Here is a 23,179-nt window from a genome sequence, read left to right as displayed (position 1 = left end):
GCGAGTCTGTGAGGGGTAGTACTTGTGTGAGGAAAAATTAATCTTGCTGGCCTAATTATGAGGTTTGTAAATAAGTAGTGAACCCCCGTTTTCTTCCTATGTTTATGCGCTCTACGAGAATCGTGCAGTAGGTTTCCCTGTGGTCCCCGGCGGAGTAAACGAAGCACATTGTTTGTAATTAGTGATAATCAGAGGGATGTTAGGTTATGATGTGTAAGCGAAGCTTACATTGTCTGGGTGAATTACGGCCTTTGCACTACACGTGAAGTACACGTCATGCCAAGTTTTGGATGAATCGCAGTTTTTAAATGGTCTTCTGGAAGTGCTCGAAAGCGTTATATGGCCTTTAATTGCTACGTAACCCTATGCTCCAAGAGAACTTGACATCAAGTTCACATTCAGTCGAAATAAGGGCTAGCTGTGCTATGGGTTATGCTTGGGAAAGTTTAACTTTTCTCACTTCATTATGAGTTTTGCAGATTACTGATTCCTCGTTTTCTCAATATTTATATCTGGTATAAAAGATGTCCGTAGTGTCCTTGCTTACAGGCAACTGAAATTCTTAATGCAACTGCTCGAAATACGCCGATTCATTGGAAATTTAGCAGTAATCCTCCAAGGTTACACGAATCTGCTATCCTTATTGTACAGTCGAGTATTCTGGTGTGGATCAGTTATTGGGCTGTGCTATGAATACGAGCCGTTGCAGTCAGACATAGCTCTTTGGTCGTTGTGAAAAAGATATTGAGTAGGCGATGGATGTCATATACTCCATGCAACAGGCCGGAAAAAGTTTTCTCGATGTATAAGTTGACTTAAATATGAATAAATATACAGGATAGGCTAACCTGATGATTTTCGGCCAACAAGCGGTGATCCCTTTCAGAACGAGCTCAAGTATTTGTGTTAGTTGGATACCACTCACTTTTATTAAAAAGAGGCAGAAACGACATGTACCGCGTCCTATAGGTATGATAGACACAATTAAGAAGCTTGCGTGTCCTAAAAGGAGTCGAAACAGGTGAAGTACTTAATCCAGGTGATATGTTTAAAAGAATTCTTTGTATTAGCGCTGTACTATTCCGCCATGAATATCTCTGCACTTTCTCGAAGGTGTGACTGAATTTTCTAATATAATGAGGATGAACAGTCAAAGGTGGCAGTAATCGTTCAGGAGAACGCTTTCCTACGGTAAGCAGTGATGCTAATAAATTTGAGATTGTCATTCGCATTTCTAAAAAAGAAAGAACACTATTATAATTTAAATCTAGGTCAGTTAGACCATGCAAAAGAACTTATGGATACGAGAACAATACGTAAAGGTATTATATTTTTGCGTAAAAATATCTTGGGTGACAAAAAGCCATAAAAAAAACCGGTAACGGGCTACCATAGCAGTTTGTTTCCTTAGTGAGACTTTGCAAAAGGAAGCAGTATTGATTGGGCGCTTACAACCAGCGGAAGTGGTCGCGTGAGGCGTGGGAGATGCAAGCGGTTGGTGTGGCGCCAGTGCTTCCTTCTCACATAGAAGCACTTCAGCAAAACGCACGCTCACTTGCAGGAGCACAGCAACACCATGCATCAACAGTCATAAAGGGAAAATTCGCATAATATTGTAACGAGCGTACGAAGTTTCACAGTAAACCAATATAATGATTAGTTAACTCTTTCATGTATTGTGGTTAGGAGTGATAATAATCATATTATTACTTTTTCTCCATGTCCTACGGTCTTTTGGTTATTGTTTATTGGTACTAATCCTGTTATTAGGTTTAGTGGTACTAATTACAGGCAGCAGCACACGTTTACTGCTATTTCGACTAAACCCACGAAGCCTCTCTTGTATCTCAATGTGAAGGGTGTGTGTAAGATTCTGAACAAAGGGCTGATCATAATAAGCAGCATTTATTAAAACCTTAAGAGCGCAGAACACACGTACGCACGCAAGCTCATGCACTCATTGACTCAACCAAGAAAGGTGCTGAAAGAAAGCTATTGTGTACGGGCAGATGCCCTTCCTTATGCTTGTTTGTGTGCGAGCCCGTGCGTGTGTTTGAATGCGCGTGTCTTCCGAGTTCTTAAGCTTTTACCAAGATGGATTGCCATTTAGCCCAGCTACAAGTTGTTCTAGATCAAGAGCAGCATTGGTGCAAATAATTTTGTACCGCTCACTGTTTAGGAGAACATAACAAACTGTCTCGTGGAGTTTCCCTGGCAGTTCAGGCGACAATTCCAGAGAGGTGGTTACGTGCGTTGGCCACCTCATGTCGGCACTGCTCGTATGAATAAGCAGTATTATGTTTGTTTACCCATAATTTTTTCTCTCTCTCCGCATATTGCAATAATTTTGGCCTTTATTGCAGAAAGGAGCAGCTTGAAAGACTTGAACGTTTTAGTTTCTCGCGTCTTCCATATTAAATGACGTTTTTTTTTCTTTCGCACTGTGTCGATCATCAGCATTGGTGGTTACGTTTGGCATAGGGAGACCTGACTTCATCGCGGCCTCTCCTTCAGGTTGATACGCGTCGTTTGTCTATGGATGTGAAAAAATTCCACGGCGGTGTGCTACGAAGGTTCATACTTTAAGTAAATTATCTGGCCTTTTCTTTTTTATGTAGGAACACGTATTTTCTTAATCGATTTCGACGAAAATTGATTGACTCTCAGATGGTCAGATGAAAAGAAATTATCTGAAAGAACCCGGCGTAACGCTGGGGTATACGAAAATGAGTCGCTTCGCTCCCGTAGATGGGAATGAGGCTCCGAGAAGTGATTGCCTGCAAGAAAGATCAGGCCGTCCATGTCGGTGATTCAAACGAGAAAAGGGGGCGTAGGAAATAACGCGAGGAATTCGAGGCGCAGAAGAAGAAGAAATACATCACCAGAACGCGAAGAAGATAGCGTGTTACTTTTTCCGAGAATTTATGATTGGAAGCACGAGTAAACTAAACACAGACGTATATGCAGAAGGCTGCATACGATATGACGACAGCTTGGCACCAACGATAGCTACGTTGTCTGAGAGAAAGGCAATATAAACCAAGAAAGAAAAGAAGAAAAAAGTGAGGGAACAAGGAGCAGGACGTTTTGTGTAGCGCTGGGAGAAATGAAATAGGCGAGAACCATGCTTCCTTTATTTATTTTTCTTAAGTTGCATTTAAATATTCAAGTACAAAACGTGTAATCTTGTGATTGAGATATTCTTTGAAGGAAACAACCAGATATTGAAGCGGTTTTCGCACATTTAGTTTTATTGTTCCACTTTAAGCAGATAGTCTTTCTCCTGTGAGACGAACCACCAGGTCTATGGTCTCGTCCCAACTCCTAATACTCGGCAATCCTCATCGCCACAAAATCTTGTGTGTTTAATGCAATTCATTAGCGGAGGATCATTGGTATCGCTGGAGAGCAGATGTTTTGCCTTGTGTCGGCAATAATTTCAAAAGACCACCAACGTTAAGATTACGTCAGAATGAAGGCCATACTTTTTTACGAGATTCTAAATTTGTTGTGTGCTGTCTACAACATACACTAAGACAGCTCACGACGTCGGCTCCGTCGATTGGAGCAGCGCACGAGCGAGTAAAAGAACAGCCTTTGTCAAAACAAACAAGAATACTGCGAATGACCTCCAAATCGTTCCAGACCATTTACTGATTTGCCGTTGAAGACTACACACGCGTAACGTAGGAGAAATAGCACATAAATCAATGAGAATGTTGTTTTACCTTTTGACGATATTCATTCACTGGCAAATGATCTAAAAAGACGTGCCCGAAGACAGTGGCGTTATTGAAAATAAAGACGTTAAAAAACCTGGGATTGAAGACCGTAAAATAATGCTTGATTATTGGTGGCGTAGAATAGGGTAAGAACAAAACGAAGAGATGTTACATTTTATGAAAATACATCTTGCCACAAAAGTTTACGGACCATGAGATCTCAAGAAACGTTAAATTACCGAGCAGCCTGTAATAGTAGTAAGTGAAGCTGAACATCAAAATGTGGTTCACATATACTGGTAGAGCTTGTAAATGAGAATACTAGGCGGCGTTGTGAAGCTGCGCACATATGCAGCTTTTTCTCAGATTTCATGTTCCGTAATATATTGTGACCAGGTGTGCATTTCTTCTAGGCTCGATGGTTTGTTAACAAGTACCACCGGTTTTGGAGGCCGATAACAAGCGTAGTGGAAAGGTAACAATAACGAGCTTGGTGGCACCACGCACCAACTCACTACAAAGAAGATGCTCATGAAATACATCCATTTATCCATCAAATCTATCTGCATAATTCGGGATATCTCCTCGTGACCTACTTCGAACCGAAAGTTCCCTGGATTTGACACCGCGCCGTCAGGGCCGGCATAATGTAAGAATTGTTTTCCCTCAATTCTATTCCTTGCTTATCATGCACGAGGTTTGTTTGTTCCTAGAGCGAAACTTTGTTCTGTCAAGAACCTAGCTAAAGTGAACAGATTACAGCTTCAGCTGGGTTCAGCAATAAAAAAAAAAAAGGAGAACTTTGGGGAATCTGTTACTCGTAACCAAAACACTTTCACCGCGACGAAGCAACATTGTGCGAAATTGTTTTTGCCTTTTTTCCCGAGAACTGTATTCATGAACACCAGGCATAAAAAAAGAAAGAAAAAAAGGCGTGACATTTGTTGCATGTCTCTAATAACGCGAGAAATGGCACGGCGAATCCGTCATTTTCATTAACGTCAAATCCGCATTCATTAGACTCCAAGCAAGGTAATTTTTTATACAAGTGTAGATCTTCACACTTCAGTAGGTAACAGGCACACATTTTGATCAAACTATTTGTTGTAATTTGTTGCATGCCATGAGGCTTAATACGTGTAATGTCACTTTTAAAGTTTACAACTCTGTGCATCTGCGGCGTAAGGTGTCATGCTACTGCACATTGTTAGGTTGTAGTAACAATGAAGACTTAAACACTGCCAAAACTGGGAATTAGGAATTTCCATCGTTATTGAGCGAATTTGTATTTAGAAAGACAAACTACGCTCAAAGCACAACAATAGTGACGCGCACAGAAGTCGGTCATCGAATCTGAATCTCGCGTGTCAAGTCAGTCTGCTGCTTATCCCTACATGCATTCCATACCTACATATTCCTACATGCATTCCAGAGTAATCCCTGGTTCTCGCGCACATTCAAGAATGCACGACTCCATTCGCGTCGCGAACGCAATCTGCTTAGGCAAGACTCCACCTAGAGAATCCGCTCAATAAATTTCGAATACAAGTAGGGGCATCTTGCACCGAGCAATACTTTCATAACACTGCTAAGACGGTGAAAAAATACAAGTAAAATGTACCGTGACCATAGAATTTCATATCATTACCGCAGGGAACTGTGACGCTGCGATCGTTCAGCCACAATGGGAATGATTGGTAGTAAGTACATGGATTTGTCTAATAATTCTGCTTGAGGCTTCACACGTTCTTGTGGCTGCCTTTATTACGCTTTATATGGGCCTAAATAGGGTTAAATTTCAAAGCTATCTATACTTCTTTTTCTAATGCAGAGGTATTGCAGTGGTGCTGCTTGTTCATGTGTCCGTGGAGTAATGGTTTCAACATCGGGCTTGTGTGCTACAGATCCTGTTTTCGAATCCAGCAATCGGAGAAGTTTAATAATGTTTATTTATAACAGCACTTTCTTTAAAATGTACGCTTTGCAGAGTCACGAAGCCATTTGAGTCCCAGAAGGACGACAAATCCATGTACTACCCATGATTCCCATGCCGGCTGCCCTGCTTGCAGCTCCCTAGACACTAGCGCCACTGTCCGCTCTAGTAATGGTATGGCACTAGTAATAGTATGGGACAGTATAGAGCATGAGCGCTGGCGATGAAGTTGTTCATATTGCCTATGCAAATTTTAAAACCTGACGAAGCATAAAGAAATGCCATGATTTTCGCCGTTACTTACGGTAAACAGCACCACCTACCTACCTAAATGCAACCCCCTCCTTCATAAATGGTACCCCGTTGAATATGTACGCACAACTTGGCCGACAAAGGTAGATAATTCCAAATTCATATGTCCTTGCTATGCTCATGTTAACTTTTTTTATTTCAAGAAAATATGTCAAAACAAAGAGAAAGCCACCACTCATAAACGTGTGTTAAAAGTATACCACCTTGTGACTTCCGTACAGAAGCCTCTTTCACGTAACGTCTACAGCTTCTTAGCAACTTTTTTTTGGTCGACGACTCTATCTTTCCTTTAACATCGAGCTTTACTCAACCCGACAGGATGCTTTTCATTGCTACTGCTTCAAAGAAGATTCATTGCTATTCCAATCATGCACCAACATGACCAAAAAACTACGCTGCCTACGAGAAGTCGTCGAACGATCGCTTTCATTCAAAGTGCGATTCTAGTGACTTACGGTAATTACTCTTAGGTTATAATTTGTGTTGTGAAAGATTTACTTATAAAACATGCCCAAGATGTAACATCACACCTGGTGCTTAGCTTTTTAATGCAGTTAGTATCCTTTGAGAAATTTCCCGAATTTGCGATATGTTTGTGTCCAAACTCTTTAACGCCATAACTTAGATTACTTCATGGATCTCTTGCACTAATCGATATCAACTTGAACCACTGGCTCTGTGCCCGAAAAGATTACTTCGGGCTGATGAGTATGTATGTACCCATTCTTGATCAATGATTCAGAATTGACATGCGCGCCACACTCTTAAAAAAAGAAAAGAAAGAAAGCCTAATTTTGTTAAACCTTTAAAATTTCTCCGGTGCTCGACAGAATCGAGCGTACATCACACGTCACACAGCAGCCCGACGTTTTAGCTCGCAGCGCCACGAACATGCGCGAGGATCGAGAGAAGTGCCCAACGTTTGCAGGCTCCGGTGCGCCATGCATGGACTTTGCGGAGGCACTGCTAGATGGCGCAGCGTGTCCAGAGGGAAGAGAGTGGGAGGAGCCTGGCTGCAGTACCCGTCTCCCACACGATGCGTTTCGGCGGTGGCAACACGGTGTGTGGCTACATTGTGCTTGAATGCTAATTGCACTGTCGTCAACATTCATCGTGAAGCGGCTTCTGCCGGAATTTTTGCTCCGCAGCATTCTAATTTCTACGCTTACTGCCAAAATTTAAAAGTGAAAGTAAAAGGCACGTGGCGAGAAGGAGCAGAAAAGAAATAAGTTACAAGAAGACAAACTGTAGGAAGACACTCCAAACTTGTGCGTTATCGGGCTACCGCAAGTAAGTCATTATTCTTAAGGTATGTCCAATTCTTTAAAAAAAAAAGATGCAGAGCGAGGAAGCACCGCTGCTTAATACAACAAATTGAAGAAATCTCCGCAAGAGGGGCGGACGGAATTTATTTTGATGAATTGCATGGTGCGGTCACCTTTGTTAACGGACTCACAAACCAATGTGCGCATACACACGTAAATATTCACTTAGAAACGCATTCGGGAGTTGTCTAAGCATGTGTAAGCATTGTGCCACTTGCTCATTTCCAGGCCCGGTCTCATTATCAATGTTATGATGCTTGATCTGACCAGTATAAGCCCCTATCAACTCTTATCGTTCGGGATCAACCTTATCGCAATCGATCCGATCCTTATCAACCCTTATATGCCATTATCTTACATAATCCGACCCTTATCAACTCTTATTGTCCTTATCAACCTTATCTGACTTGATCCGACGCTTATCAACCCTTATCGGGGCTTATTAACCTGATCAGAATTGATCCGACCATTATAGGCCCTTATAGCTTTTTAGCCCCTTATCCACCCGCGTCAAACTATTATCAACCGTTATTAGACCTATATGCTCCCTCCGTATCATCCTGATCAGCTCATTGACTGCTTATCTGTCTGTGTTACGCGACGCGAAGTGAATGATCCCTTAGAGATGGGTGGAATTTCGGTTATTGAAAGAACACCCCAAGGGAAGCCTCATACCGCAACCAGCGATACGCATCGGGGGTGGGGTGTGTTTAGCATTGAATTTTATCAAAATGAGAATTTTACTCGTATCTACAAAGCTCCAATTGGGCTCTACATATGTCCCTAGACATTGCTTTTATTTCACCATCACCAAATCTTTCAACAAAGCCTCCATAGAAACTGTTTTCCTTTGAGAGTTGTACCACCGGCACAAAACATTCATATGGTTCACATATATTCACCTTCTGTAAGCGTTTGTGTTTTAGCCCAGTGGGTAAGACACTTGGCTTCAGAGCTTGGGGTCGTAGGTTAGAAGCTCCCCACCACCAACGTTCTTCCTGTCAGATTTATTTTGTTTTATACATTAATTTATTTATAGCGATTCGTCTTACATGACGGACGGACGGATGGATTTTCTCGTTGGGTAGGCATAGAAATGCGTCTAAATAACTGAAACACAAGCGCATGTACACAGTCGAACGGACACACACGCAGGAACACGGTACCGACAAGAATACACACAGACGCACGTACGCATGCACGCGCGCGCACACACACGCATGTATTGCGCACACACCGACGTAAAAAGACACGCTCCCGGGCACACACAGACACACACGCATACACAGACTTAAGAACGAACGCAAACTCAAATAATGACAAATAGGAAGGTAAAGGAAGACGTAAAGAAGATGCAAAAGCGGCGACGCAGGGCTATCTCACGAAAGCTGCGTTGGAAAGACGTGGAAAGTGGCTCCTGGGTACGAATGGCGGTGAGATGCTCGCAGAGCAGCAGATAAATGCGTCCATATATAACGAACGCGAACACCGCGTCTTTCAGCTATCCTTTTCTTTTCAGTATTTTAATGGGTCTTTACTCGTACCATAGCGGTTTTTCTTTCTGTAAGCAACGAAATCTCTCCGTCTCCGGAGCGGAAAGGGCTTCATTAATAAGCACTCATTTCCTTTCGGCCGGAAGAATGTGGTCGTTAGTTGTGAAAAGTTGTTTTGTGCATGATCGCCGGACAGCGTGCATGCTTATGGTTTTAAGTAAGCTTTCTCGTAATAATCAAAACATTACAGATGATTTGGTATTATTATTTGGCAAGCGAGTTTCTAAGCTTCCCTAAACTGCAATAAAGAAGAGTAATGACCCGCAAACGTAAAATGTTTTATCTGCTTGAGTTATTCGCGTGCTCGAATTTCCTTTTTTTCTCGAGGTTCTTATAAAAAAGTAGATAACGCATGTCAGTTGCAAAAAAAAACACACAAGAAACAAAGAAAAAGCTCGTGAGCTTTACGTCAGCAGAATAGTTGTATATCGTTGCAATATCTTTTTTAAAGTTCGAGTGCATCTACGTCATATAATAAAAAGTTAAATCTGCACAGATTCCAGAACTTCAACAGACTAACGACTGCCAGACGATTTTGTTTGCCGATGTTGCTGGCTGTTTTTGACTGGTAAAGAGTAGAGTTATACCTGCCATGGGCGTGGCTATGGCATTGCGCATGAGATCGGTGGATCAACTCCCGGCCACGTCGGCCGCATTTCGATGGGGGAGAAATGCAAGAACCACCGTGTACAGTGATTTAGGTGCACGTTAAAGAGCCGCAGTTGGTCAGAACTATTACGGCGTGCGTCGTAATCAGATAGCGATATAGGCAGGTAAAACTCCTGGATTTTTTTATTGGAGTTCTGAAACGCGACAGCTTTGAACATTCTTGATTCGTATGAATATGGGATTAGATATAAAGAATTTAAAATAAATTCCGAGGTTTTACGTGCCGAAAGCACAATATTATCATGAGGCATGCCGCAGTGAGCGACCCCCGGATTAATTTTTACCACCTGGGGTTCTCTAACGTGCCTCTACATTACCATGCACGGGCTTTTGTGCATGTGGCCCTCATCAAAATGCCGCCGCATTGGCCGGGATCGAACCCGCCACTTCAGCAGCGTTACGCCACAACCACTAAGCTATCTCGGTTGGTAGAAGTGATATTCTGGCCTGCTGGCCTGCTGGCACCGAATAAATGCTGCCGGATAGACTACGGGAAGTGCTGGGCAGTATCGAAGATACATGTATCTTAAATATACTATCTTAGATACCTTTTGGATATCTTGTATCTGTATCATGATACGTCTGGAAATACGTGCGTCCGTATCTGTATTTCTGATACATTAAATAATGTATCGTGAATCTTAAGATGCAAGATACTGACTATCGCAACATCACCGTGCTAAACTATAAACATTGGCTAAACTCCGCTTCTCAAGCTGATACTGCTGCCACTAAGCCACCTGAATAAAATTGGGCAGCGTCATTCTTTTATCTTTCCGCCAGAGCCCTCCAGTGAGAACAGGCGATCAGGTCCGCGCGTCCCTATTGGTGGAACAGAGTCACGTGGTGGCGTTCGCGCCGTCTCAACAAAAACAAGCGCGCGAACGTCTGCGCACAGCCGACCTTTCGTTTACGTGATTCCTCATTTTCAGTTGCGTCGGTGCCATTACACTTACTCGTAGTCACCGTGCTGTGCTGCGTACGCCAATGCGTGCGGAATCTTTGGTGCAAATTGGGATTTCGCTACAGTGTCTTTATCTAAGTTTCCTGTGCGCGGTGCTTTACTACGGAATGCAAGAATGGAGTCGCCTTGTGTCTAAGGCTTTTCACACATCAGCGACTTAAAGGATCTCGTGGATGTAAGTTTGACTATTGTGAATGAAAGCGTGCACGGCGCCGATTCCGGGAGACTTGTGCATAAGGCGGCTATATTTTGTGTAAGTGACTGTTGCTCGCAAGCACCAAAAGCAATTTTTTGGACAACCCAGTTACATGGTAAGAATTTTGCAAAATATGAATAAGCTACGAAAGCTGCGCATTACGTACGGACCTGTACTTCTTCATACGTTATGAAAGATTAAACAATTAAATTATCGGGTTTTAAGTGCCAAAACCACGACCTCATTACGAGACACGCCGTTGTGGGGGACTCGTGATTAATTCTGACCATCCGGGGTTTTTTAACGCGCACCTAAATATATAAGCACACGATTGTTTTGGTATTTCGCCTCCATCGAAATGCGGCCGCCGTGGCTAAGATTTGAACCCGGGGCATCGTGGTTAGCATTTGAAAGGTTGATCTGCTCAAGTTTTATAGTCAACGCGCTCCAAACGTAAAAAGGCTACTTTTCTGACACTCAAACTGCCAAAATTATGCAAAAAATGCCAACAAATTAAGTAACGAAACTGCCAACTTGGGTCCAAACAAATCATGTGTTATGCTCGTCATGTTTAGGATTGGTGCGAGTGCTTCCTTATGATTCTGTCAACGCTGGTTATATGGATCCAGTCACCATTTATAATTAGAAATTTGCGTATATATCGAAGTATCTTAAGATAGAAATGGAAAGTATCGTATCGGATATAACAATTGCGGCAGTATCTTGTATCTGTATCTCATATATATTTCGCCCGAGTAACTTGTATCGTATCAGGATACAATTGCAATGTATCTATGCCCAGCCCTGACTATGGAGCGTCACCAAGTTAGCGTGACACAACGACAGTTTTCGATCGGAGGTGGGGCGCCCACACCCAGCGTGGCAAGCATCTCCTCGCGGATCCTTTTTGCAGCAGTGCCGTGCCAATTTTTAACGCCGAGTGCGTTCAGGGTAACGTAATCAGCACTGTTGAATAATGCTCCCAACCTTCGAGCGCCAGTAAATAATACGAAATAACATCGCGTTTATTCAACGGCGTGGCTTTGTTCTGAACAATTTCGAGAGAATGCGTCCAAGATCAGGCCAGGGGGGTCCACGCCAGGCTTTTCCAGAGTCGCCAGTGTTTCGTACTCCTTGTGAAGACATTTACACAGTAATTATTCAGGCTGGTGAAAAAAAATTATATCGTTATTGCTAAAAAATACGAGGGCAAACGATAATGACCGGTTTTATTTTTCTATGAATGGATTTTCACTCACTCAGTCACGGCCTAAGGCGCGCAGCATGCGACAGTGGTTACACACAAGTGTCTAAACAGTTTCAAAACTTGCTAGGATCGTTTATTGCATGGCGCATCTGAAACGCATCAGTAATTATACCAAGCACTCGGTCACGGTTAGTCGAGTCTGCGAACTTAATTAAAAACAACTTCAATACTTCCCACTGTTTTCTCATTTCCAGGCAAAAATGCTGCTCACTTCCAAAACGTTTCCTTTGTCTTGCATTGAAAATAATTCCGCATACCAATCTGTACAATTCCATTGGCCAATTCCTTGGGCCAATGTAAGCTCGCGTGCGAGCTCGTGGAGCTTCTTTGGTGCATTCGCTCTTGACATCAGGGCAGCAACGCAGTCGACACTATAATGTGCAGATGCTTTTATTACTACTATACCTTGAAAACCGTCGGGATTGATCTGAAAACTGCTATCGTTGTCGGTTGTTTTCCTAGTGCTTATGCGGTCATATGTTGTTTTCTCCTCATCTTTTCTATCCTTTCCTGGTGCAGAGGAGTCGAGGAAGCAATCTTCCTCTCTTTCCAATCAATCAATCAATCAATCAATCAATCAATCAATCAATCAATCAATCAATCAATCAATCAATCAATCAATCAAGCAATCAATCAATCAATCAAGCAATCAATCAATCAATCAATCAATCAATCAATCAATCAATCAATCAATAAACGTTTCATCTCTTATTTTTCTCTCTCTTTTTATATTGTAATGCCAACCTCACCAGCCGCGGCAGGAGACAGCCATAATGCCAATGTTGCACTCCCTAAGGGCAACAGACTTGTGCAAACGGTATTAGTGCTGACGGATATTAACTTGAGTCGACTTCTGTGGCCGCTTGTCTCTCGTCTTTTTCCTTCTCATCTTCCCCTCCCTTGTCACCTCAGCGAAGTAGCAAACCCCATTTTATGCTCTTGTTGACATCCTCAACTTCCTTCTTTTTTTCGTCTGTCCCTCTGTCTAATGTGCCTCACTCGCGGCGAGATAATTAAACTAGTTTATTCATTGCTAAGGCGAGTTGCTTCTCGACTAAGGCGAATTTCACAGCTGAGCCGAAGACACGGAACTATGAGCCATGCCCTTAGGGAGTGCAACAATGGCATTGTGGCTGTCTCCTGCCGCGGTTGGTGAGCTGAACTGAAGACTGGGGACAAAGGGAGTGCGTGGCTCCTTGCCCCATGTCTTCGGTTCAGCTGTAAAAGTTGCCTTAGTCGAGAAGCAGCTAGCTCCTTTGAGTACCACGCCGATCCCCCTTGCTTTCTTTGCGGCCTGCTGTTAGCCTGCGCTCATACACGCCACATTGTGCTCACGCTTATATAGGTGATCCTAGTACGATTGTTCTGTAGCACGCGTGTTTAGCCTTATAACCTAATAAATACTCTGCGTTATCTCCACTTGATTTGATCTTACTCCTCGCCCCAAGATCGCATCCTGTTGTCTAGATGTTTTGTAAAATGTCCCGGAAAGAGTGAGAAACCGCTTTCATCTGCGTTTTCAGCCGTGATTTGTAGCGCCATCTGCAGCCAGAGCTCTCCTCCACTACTATCCGCTTAACTGCTCTTGGTTATCAACTGCTGGCACGTGCAACCAGCAGCTCGTCTAGTGCCCTAACACAGCGCAGTAAAAGCGATGGGGAGCTTTTGAACTCTTTCATGCGCAAATTGGAGGAAAAATACTGTGGCTTTTTTTTTTCTTCGCTAAAGAGACATTTCTAATGATCTTTGACATTCTTGTAATTTCTTATAATTTTCCGTCCTTCGTTCATGTGCTCAGCTTAAAAAAAGAAAGAAAGTAGCACCGAACAACTTAGCGCGCTACGAAGAATTTGCATCTTTTAACAAGGGAGATGCTCAAGGTCAAAATCTTGGACAGTCGACAGGGCTCTTTTACATCAGCAAAAGAATTGCGTCCATTTGCATTACTTCTTACAAATATTTGAATCTTCTCTTCACATTTTTGGATGCTCGATAGGTGAATCTCAGGAAAAAAAGATAACGGGAAGGCTCGCCCAGAAACATGAAACATAGCAATTTACGTTCATTTTGTTTCTAAAACACCTTACCGGTGTTGACTCTTATTTGTTTGTTCTGTGCTAATGAACAGTCACGTTCAAGCTAAAAAGAAGCATGGTAAATGTCACGCAGGCCCGCGTGAGGACCTGAGAAGCGTCAACAAGAACAGACTCGCAAATTATTTTACCATCTTGGGCTGTGCACGTACTCTGTCTGACATTTATTCATCATATTTATCAAATAATGTACAGAAAACCGAAGTTAACTACGCTGGGGTCTGTAACTCACTTACTTCCGAATAATATCTGACGTTTCTATAAACGTCTTCAGGTAAATTTGGCTTTTCTGTGGACGTAAAACAAATGAATGGCGTTGAGACTAGAATAATGTAACGATCCTCTTGTAGTCTATGTAAAAATGAAATTCTGTTCGTCCTTCACCTATTGTATCACAGACGGGCGCTCCGCCCACGTAATCATCCTGATTGTCCAGTTATTGCGGTCTGCGACAAGAATAGGAAAGAGAAAAAAAAAACTGTCACAGCGGGTTGTTGTCCCTTGTCTTCGCCCTCAGTTGTTCACGGCATAAAGGATCGTCCAGTTACAAAAATAATTCTGTGGGTGACAACAGACGATCTGAGAAGGTCAAGTAGTGACTGAGTGCAGACGCTTGGGTTCTTGCCGCAACCACACGTAAAAGCTTAATTTCGAAGGGTCTTACTGTAAATGTGATGATTGCTGCAACTCTACGGCATTACCGATTCAAGTCCCACCCAATAACTTCCCTTTCTGCCATTGGGGATTGGATCTAGGTGTCGGCAAATTACGTATACACGTGTGCTTGGCAGTCGTCAGGGATGTTGATAGGAATGAGAAAATTATAGGACAAAGGAAGGGGAAATGTTTTATTGCGCGCACATTTGCGACTCGTTTCTAGGCTGCAGGTGGCGAGGAAAGACAGATTCGGTTAACCAGAGAACTTTCAGTGCGACGACGACGAGCTCGCAGTCGCACCACCGTATGCCTAGGCGGTGACTGAACTGAGACACCTTAAGGCATTCGTGCGGTTAGCATTAATCCCTTGATGAGGGGGTCTTACCAGGTCGTCGGCGTCATGGCGGTTTACGAGAGCATCGATCGCTGCGCTTGCGCTCGCTTCTGCTTGGGCCGTCGTATCACGCCACACGTATCGGGTCCGCCGCGGCCCTCGGTTGGAGCGGCACTCACGCGACGCGGTCGAGTTGCTCGTGAAAAAAAAAACGAAAAAAAAAACGAGCGAAGTTGCCGCCAAAGCACGGGAAGAGTTCGAGAGGTGAGCACGCGATACACGGTGCCGCTCTGAAGTAAGTATGCAGGTGTGCCGTGAGGATCCCTAATCAGCGGAAGTTTCTTACAGCACTGTGAGGCGGGAAGACGAGTCGGTAATTGCGTTAACTCTGCTTTAAATTGCCTTTCAACCTAGAGATGCCGCGAGCCGACCATTAAGCTAGGACCTTCAAGAAGCCCCGTGTAGCCCCCTTGCTCCACGTTTCGTGAATGCTTCAATCCTTGGCTATCTGTCGATTCCCGGCCGCGGCAGTGGTATTCTAATGGCGGTATATCATAGTACGTGAGTTACTTGGGGTCGTTACACCTCGTAATTTTACACTCTAAAATACGTTTACACCCTTTAGGGCGTATCTTGTCTCCAAACAACAGTTGTCATATGTCTTGTTTGCATTTCCTTTCATGAACGCTCTGAGCTCGCTACTTTCCTGTCAAAAGTAGTTTATCACAGTGATAACGCGCTTGCCGTTCGTGACCTGGAAGCACCCGAAAAGCCTCCGAGATTGATGGCGATTGTCCTTTGGGAACAAGACACGCCCCAAAGGGTGCAACCTTTTTTTCCAGTGTATGTTCCAAGGCCTTCATTGTTGTAGAAATACTTTTTTAAAATTGACAACTGAACTCTTCAATTGAGATTTCAATATGCGGCCACAATGCGATGAAGAACTCGTTACATTAAACTGCTAGTGAGGTGTTTAGAACATTTTGAGACTAATAATTGCTATGCTTTCCAATTGTGGTATACGCATTTTTGTGCAGCGATTTCTTTTTGCCAGTTTCGTCCAATGGTGGCCGTGGGGGGTGGGGGGAGGGGGGGAGGGAGACTTAGTGGGCTCAGTATTGCTTGCTACACATGGCCCACTTTGATGAAGTCACTATATACCATGCTTGACGTTCTTCCTTCTGTCAGCAATGACGAAAGCATAGTCACTCTTTTCTCGTAATTATTATTTATTATTATTTCTGATTCGAAAAATATACACACATGGCAGGAAAGGGAAAGCGGAGAGCAGGCTGGAAAGTGCCACCGGAATGGGCACAACAACTGCCTACTATTCGGAAAGGAGAAGACAGAAACATAGAAATGGAATCTCTGATGGAGTCATCATGACAGAAACATTAATGAAATATCTCGTAATTCACTTGTGTATATGCTTTTACCCGATGACCATAGCTTTTCTACGAAAAAAACTCAACGTGTCTGATTGTGCAATAAATGAATATTTATCACTGTGTAATTATGAGGACTCACTATAATGTGCTCAATGTGTCGTTCTACCGCCTTGACATTCAGTGGATCTGCAACGTCTCGAGATAACATTATAGAAGTTTGACTGATTTATCGACTGACCTTCATAATTCGGAACTAAGGAAGCTATAGCTCTTTATAATTTTGCGAATGAGTTAGAGCTACTTATATTCTGGAATATTTATCGGGGAATGTTCTCTATTCCAAACTGGAATCAGCTCCGCAAGGAAAAAAATTCAGTTGCTGCGCTGTGTGCTGCGACACTTTTTACGAATGACTAGTCAAAAAAGTCACAGGGTCTCTTACGTTATTCCTAAGAACACTTGAAGGCGGAAGTCCAAGTGCCGATGCATTCGAGATGGACACATGACGTACACATCGCTCTTAATTCACTTAGTCTACTTCGTTTAATCATCACTAATAATTCGCTTAGTCATCCCCCTTAATTCGCTTGGTGTACTTTGCTTTGTCATCCTCTTAATTAGAAAGGTTGAGGGTTCGACTCCCGCTCAAGAACATGGGTGGGAGAGCCTTAATTACCCCCACCTTAATTACTCGTAACTTAATTAACTCCGCCTTAATTACCCCCATAGGTGGTGGGTTTGACTCCCACCAAATATCTAGGGTTCGACTCTACCAAAGGCCGAGGCTTCGACTACGACCAGAGGTCATGGGTTCGAGTGCGTTAATTCCATCTTAATTAACTGTGCCTGAATTAACGTCGCCTTCTTTAACACCAAAGGTCGCGGGTTCGACTCCCACCAAGTCTGGTGGCTTCGAGTGTCTTAACATTGTATTAATTTCCTTCGCCTTCATTAACACCGAAGGTCGTGGGTACGACTCCTGCAAATGGTCGAGGGTACGTAGTGTTTTTGTACTTTTTGCGTCGTCGACTCGTTTTCGCTCAAGGTCGACTAACTAACGAGACATATACGGCTTTCCCCTGCGTGTTCTTAACTGCATGTGGCATTGTTAGGCCTTCTTCGTATTCCTTTCCACCGGCGCGTGTTGCATTGCCGACGCATCGGCTAACTGGCTTCCTTATAGTATCCCGCTATTTTCTTTCAGGTGTTTCCTTGATGTGATGAGCATACACGACCTATCGGCATATTTTTCTTCGCCTGCCCCGTGCTCAACACGCCAACCAGCTACTATAGCGCTAGACGATCATCCATCATCGAGAGCGGCGTGCTGTCGGACATGACAGTGTGGATTCCGCGACAATGCCAATGTCGTAGAAAATAATAAAATTAATGCCTCAGGGAAACGGTACCCACCAGCGCTTCTTTTTATTGCGGTAACAATTATATGTACACTCCAGGCGCATTTCTGTCGTCGGCATCACCGTGAAGTTTCATATAAAGTCCAAGGGCGATAATATCGCCGCCACGTGTTGTATGCTGTATGTGCGAGTGAAAGCGTGCGATGGTGAGCTGGCGATTGCGGCTCAATATCGAGCACGAAAGGAAGGAAGCGCACCGTCTTGCGTCACGCGCAAGGCGCCGGGGTAAGGTATGGAACGAGGGGCGCGTCCTTCTACAGGCAGCCCCTGCACCCGCGTGCGCCCGCCCGGACCGCTGTATCTTGAAAGCTATCTACGACGGGGACAAGGTCCAACGTGGGTTGGGTGGCAGGGGTGGGGGGTGGCGGGGCGGTGGAGGGGCGTTCTGCTCGGGCGGTGCGGTCGGCCGCGAGCGCCCGCCCGGGCCGCTGTGTTTGAGCTGAGCCATCTTCGACGTGCACAGAGTCGGCCGCGCACTGTATTTTCGCTTAGTTCGCGTTGATACGGCGGGTAGCACGAACGTTAATTCGCTACCTGCTGCTGCTGCACTTACTCACTCCAGCGTTTTGACAGCGAATTTCCGCTATAGGGCAGCAGGAAGCGTTACCCCCCGCCGCATAGCTCTCTCACTAGAGAGGACTCCGTAGCTTGGAGGCTGCTACAGACGGGTGCATATACGAACTTAAACACACTCAGTAAAATACAACCCACACAGTACACTGACAAATGCCCATGGTGCCAGGAAACACCCACGCTCTACCATATAACGTGGGCCTGCCGGAAAACAAATGCGTCACCAATAATACCAAACCTGAGTGCGCAGCAATGGGAAGGAATGCTCTCCAGCGACCGTCAGGACGTCCAACTAGGGCTGATCCGACGAACCCAGCTGGCAGCGGCATCCAGCGGAGCCCTGGACTAGGGGCAGACGGCCATTGCTAAGAAGATAGAAGACACCATCTGACTCCGCGAAATTCATCAAATTTTTCTAGAGCTCAATAAACGTTTTTCCTCCTCCTCCTCCTCCTCCTCCTCATCCGCGGTCATAGAGTGAGATGTGTTCACATTTGCTTGTGCACACGAAAACCATGCTTGTTAACTTTGTTAGTATGACTATGTTTACAACTTTATGCAGCCGATAAAACTACTATCCTTATTTAGTATAGCTGTCCACAAATTTGCTATCGCAGTTGATGCTTCGCCTTTCGGGCGAAACTGCGTTTTTTTATATTTTTGCTTCTTACTTTTTTTAAACTTTTTGTTCCAACTGGCTCTCAAGGAATTATTTTCGAGAGAAAACGGTCACCGCGATACAGCTTATTTCCTGCTTCGAGGGAAATGCTGTGATTACTGCGAAAGTTGCTACCCTCGCTGCCTTCACCACCGTGCAGCGTTACCAAACCTGGAACTGGCGCCAACCACTCTGGAGCTGAACGAGCGCGCGGTCACTTTGTAGCCTTGCGACACTTAAAGTGGAAATTATTACATCGCCAATTTTACGTGCATCTATTTTTCACTCTGCAGATATAGGCACTTCTTGATTGATTGTAGCCAGCCGGTCTGAGAAGTGGCTAACCTCGCTGTCTTTCTATATATTCCTGCTTCCGACTTCAATGATTATAACAGTTCTTGCCGCTAAGTTTTGATTGAATTTTGATACATTTCTGCCTTTCCACGCACAGACTACATTTTGCGGTATCATATTTTTTTAGTGAATAACAAAAAAATAAGTATAAAGTTCACGGCCCTAGCTAACGTGCAGCACCGAGCAATAGTCTGGAGACTAGAAGTGTCACAAGGATAAACATTTGGGAGCCTTGGCCTGGAGCCTTGGCTACTAAATAAATAAATAAATAAATAAATAAATAAATAAATAAATCCTGAATTATCTAGCATACACTAGAAACTTCCTCAGTAGGAATTTAGGTAATTCAGCCCACTTCCACGGTGTTCAGTCTATGCAATACACGGACAGAATTCAGCATTTTACGACTTTGCAATAATATATATGTAATTTTTGAACGAAGTCGTGGCCTTCAACACTTGCTTTCGAGGGCACCTAATGCTATTTATGTAGGATTGGCTGGTGGGCGTCGCGGCCAACGCTTCATTCGGCCGTCATAGCCAACTGATCGATAAGTCGTCTTCTCTCAAATCTTAGCACATCTCCCTACTTAGTCTTTTATGTCCACCAATGTCAAAACAGACGAGATTACTTAAGCTGAAAGGAAATAAAATGTGCGACACAGCCTCGGAAGTAAGGTGTCTTCTTAGAGGGAAAATGAAAATTTAAAAGTCTGCAAGGACACGAACAATTCAGACTTGACAGTTCACGTAAGGAAAGAATGCCATCCGTAAGAATGTGCCAGTGTTCCACAATGGGTACCGATCGGGAGACGAAAACATTGAAGACACAGTTTCTTCTAGCGACCGACAGGACTTCCTTTGTATCATTCCAAAGCACTTACGCGCCATTGTAATCTTTCATTGCAAAAAAAAAAAAAAAAATCCTCGACTGGGAGAAATTTTTTCCAGAATTGATTTGCTGATCTCACACTTAAATTGCCGCTTGGCAATTAAATGCTTGCAGAAAGTGATTATAGCGAAGGAAATATGGTATAGAAGGCGCTGCGCTATTACATTGTTCTGAAATTCGAAGCGCTTGGCGAGTTCTCCGCACGATTAGCGGTGGCGGAATTCTGCTGCCCATAATGCTGAACGGATTTAGCGAGAGGCAGTAAGAGTTTAAATATGGAGGAAATGCCAGATGGATGCTTCAGCGCCGGGAAAATTCGGCAAGAACGGTGATAAGGACGGCACCGAATGGAGAGGGAACTAACTTAAGACCAAGCTGTAAATTGATTCGGCGGACAATCGTAGTTTCGTACGGCGACCAGCAGAGCTTCTTATCTGTGTTTTTACATCCGGTGCGAGACGCCCGACGGAGAAGGCGCCATCGGTTGGCCGTGGTTTGCCGAGACTGGGCTATGTGGGAGAAAACGTGTCCAAAGACATCGCGACTGGACCACTACCCTCGCAGTGAGAGCCTAGCACAAAGAGAAAAGACAACACGTCGAGCGTGCTTCTTACTTGTATTTTCCCCCCTCCTCTAGCAAATGCTGTATTTTCCACACAAAGCGTGCTTTTCTTTTTCGTTCTAATTTTTCCTTCACTCTGCAGCTCGCAAGAACACGGAATACAATGAGAAAGCCGTATTAAAGCGAACGCTTTTTAAGCATCCACTTCCGCAGTACGGAAAAAAAAATTGAGGAGGCAGAGAAGTTTACAGGGACAATAATACTACTGTTCTGTACTTGTAAAAGGTTCCCAACTCTCAGCTCGCTGTAGTAGTTGTTAACAACCTAGAGCAGCTCATTGAGAAAAAGAAGTTTGAGCAGTCGAGTGCTCACTTGCAAACAAAGATTGACTTTCAAACAAAGCAGCAGGAATGTATAGCAGAAGAAAGGAAAGATAACTAAAACAGTAAAGTATAGATCATCAAAGTGAATGAAATATTATTAGCTGTGTAAAAAAGAGAACACCTTAGATTACAAAAATATAACCCTCGATGGCAGGCATCTCTACAACCATGAAAGCTTTGCTGCCTTAACCTTCTGTGGCCTCGTTTAGACACTAGAACAATGGCCAATACATAAATTTATAAGTGTTTGTTCGATGGCCATGTGTTCGAATTATTGCTGGTCGATATTACATTGCTACAGCTGTTGCTGTTTAGCGCATTGTGAACTATTGTCGAGCTTTCTCGCCTTCACAATGCTTGTACGCTGCTTTTGTAGCCACAAGCATGCATAAGATCAGATCCAAACCTTAATTTTCACATGCACACGCGAGGCTCAGCGTTAGACGGACATGGCAGTTATGCAACCACTAAGACCATCTCCATCTTGCTTTATTACATTGTCGTTAGGCCGATTCTTATAACTTGACATGCACTGTTCAGAAAACCAGATCACATGTGCAAAGAGGAGCAACGGTTAAGCTTTAGCTTCATTCTTACCCCTTCCTTCTTAGGTAACGCAGGGAAGACGTTAATACGATGATAAGCTTGGCAAACCTATTTTCATTCCAACTTAGCGATCACGCAGAACCCGGGCTCGCTTTCGAGGTATGCGTACGAAGTGCCTCAGGAAAATGGCAACACATAGTTTTGGACGAGAAGAGAGGCGAAGAGAAGAGAAGAAAGAAGCAATGAGAAATGTTGTGGCCGTGCATTTTTGATCGTGCGCGGGATACACTTTACCATAGCGATCATGGCCGTAACACATGCGGCAAACACCGTGCGTGTATGCCATGTTTTCTGGTTTGCGTGCGTGCGTACATATATGAGTGGGTGGGTGGGTGTGCGTGCCGACGTTTCTTTTTTCCTTTCATGCGGCCACCGTCACTCATGATTTCTGCTTAGAGTGACTGTGTACGAATACAGAAACGTAAAAAGGAACAGATTAAAAGAGACAATGAGAAAAAAAGAAAGGCCGTAAAACCTGCTCTACTCTTTTCTTTCCTGCCATTTTGTGTGCTCGTGCATGGTTGGGTGCTACGGCTATCCACACAGGAACACAAAAGCCCGGGGGAATGATGAGCACGGAGGAAATGCAAAATAACGCGGACATGGAGAGACCACCGAGGTCTCTAGGCCCATTCGAGGTCTTCCGCGTAGCACCCGAGCGATTCGTGTGTTTTGCGAAGAACGGAATGAATTTCTGGGTCGCGCTGACTGTGAAAAAAGTAAATAAATAAATAAATAAATGAACGAATGAAAGAAAATGAATTGCCGATTACGCGTAATGCATTTTTAGGAGAAGACACGCGAAAACTCAAGTTTCAGAATTTCAGAAACGCAATGTGACTTCTCAAGGTTTTGCCGGGCTTATCTCGGCTTCCCGTTATTCTAGCGAATATCAAGCAAAATATCTTTTCTTTTTCTATTCGAAGTCAGCAGTTGCCCGAAAGTTTAGAACGTGATCGTGAGAATTGCTAAACGTGAAAAAAAAGGAGACAGAACACATTACGAGAAGACAAAAGGCATGACTTTGTTTTTCCGCGAGCAGTTACGTATTCGATGGCACGCAAAACATCATAAACATTGTTATGCAAAACAAGTTTAGCTCTTTGCATTTTCGGGTTGTTCGCGACGACACTGAAATTGGGAAACTGAATATTCTGCAGGGTGCCCTTTGGCAAAATCCCAGTTATCTCATGTTTTGTGGCGCGCCGTAGTATAGTTAAATAATAGTGTGTGCACATAGAACAGACATTGTGTTCTGAGTGAACAAAATAAGGCCCAAAAGTCGCAAATGTGGCAACATTAAGGGCCTTTGTTTAAA

General features: G+C 43.8%; 1 protein-coding gene across 1 annotated transcript in view; it reads left to right on the top strand.

Annotated features, from left to right (window-relative positions):
* LOC142577869 (uncharacterized) overlaps positions 1 to 23,179 on the top strand; it is a 294,425-nt gene that overhangs the window by 191,553 nt on the left and 79,693 nt on the right. The gene's annotated exons all lie outside the window — the stretch shown is intronic.

The sequence above is a fragment of the Dermacentor variabilis genome, chromosome 4, assembly GCF_050947875.1.
Source record: "Dermacentor variabilis isolate Ectoservices chromosome 4, ASM5094787v1, whole genome shotgun sequence".
Classification (NCBI taxonomy): Eukaryota; Metazoa; Arthropoda; class Arachnida; order Ixodida; family Ixodidae; genus Dermacentor; species Dermacentor variabilis.
This window is presented reverse-complemented; position numbering and strand designations above follow the sequence as displayed.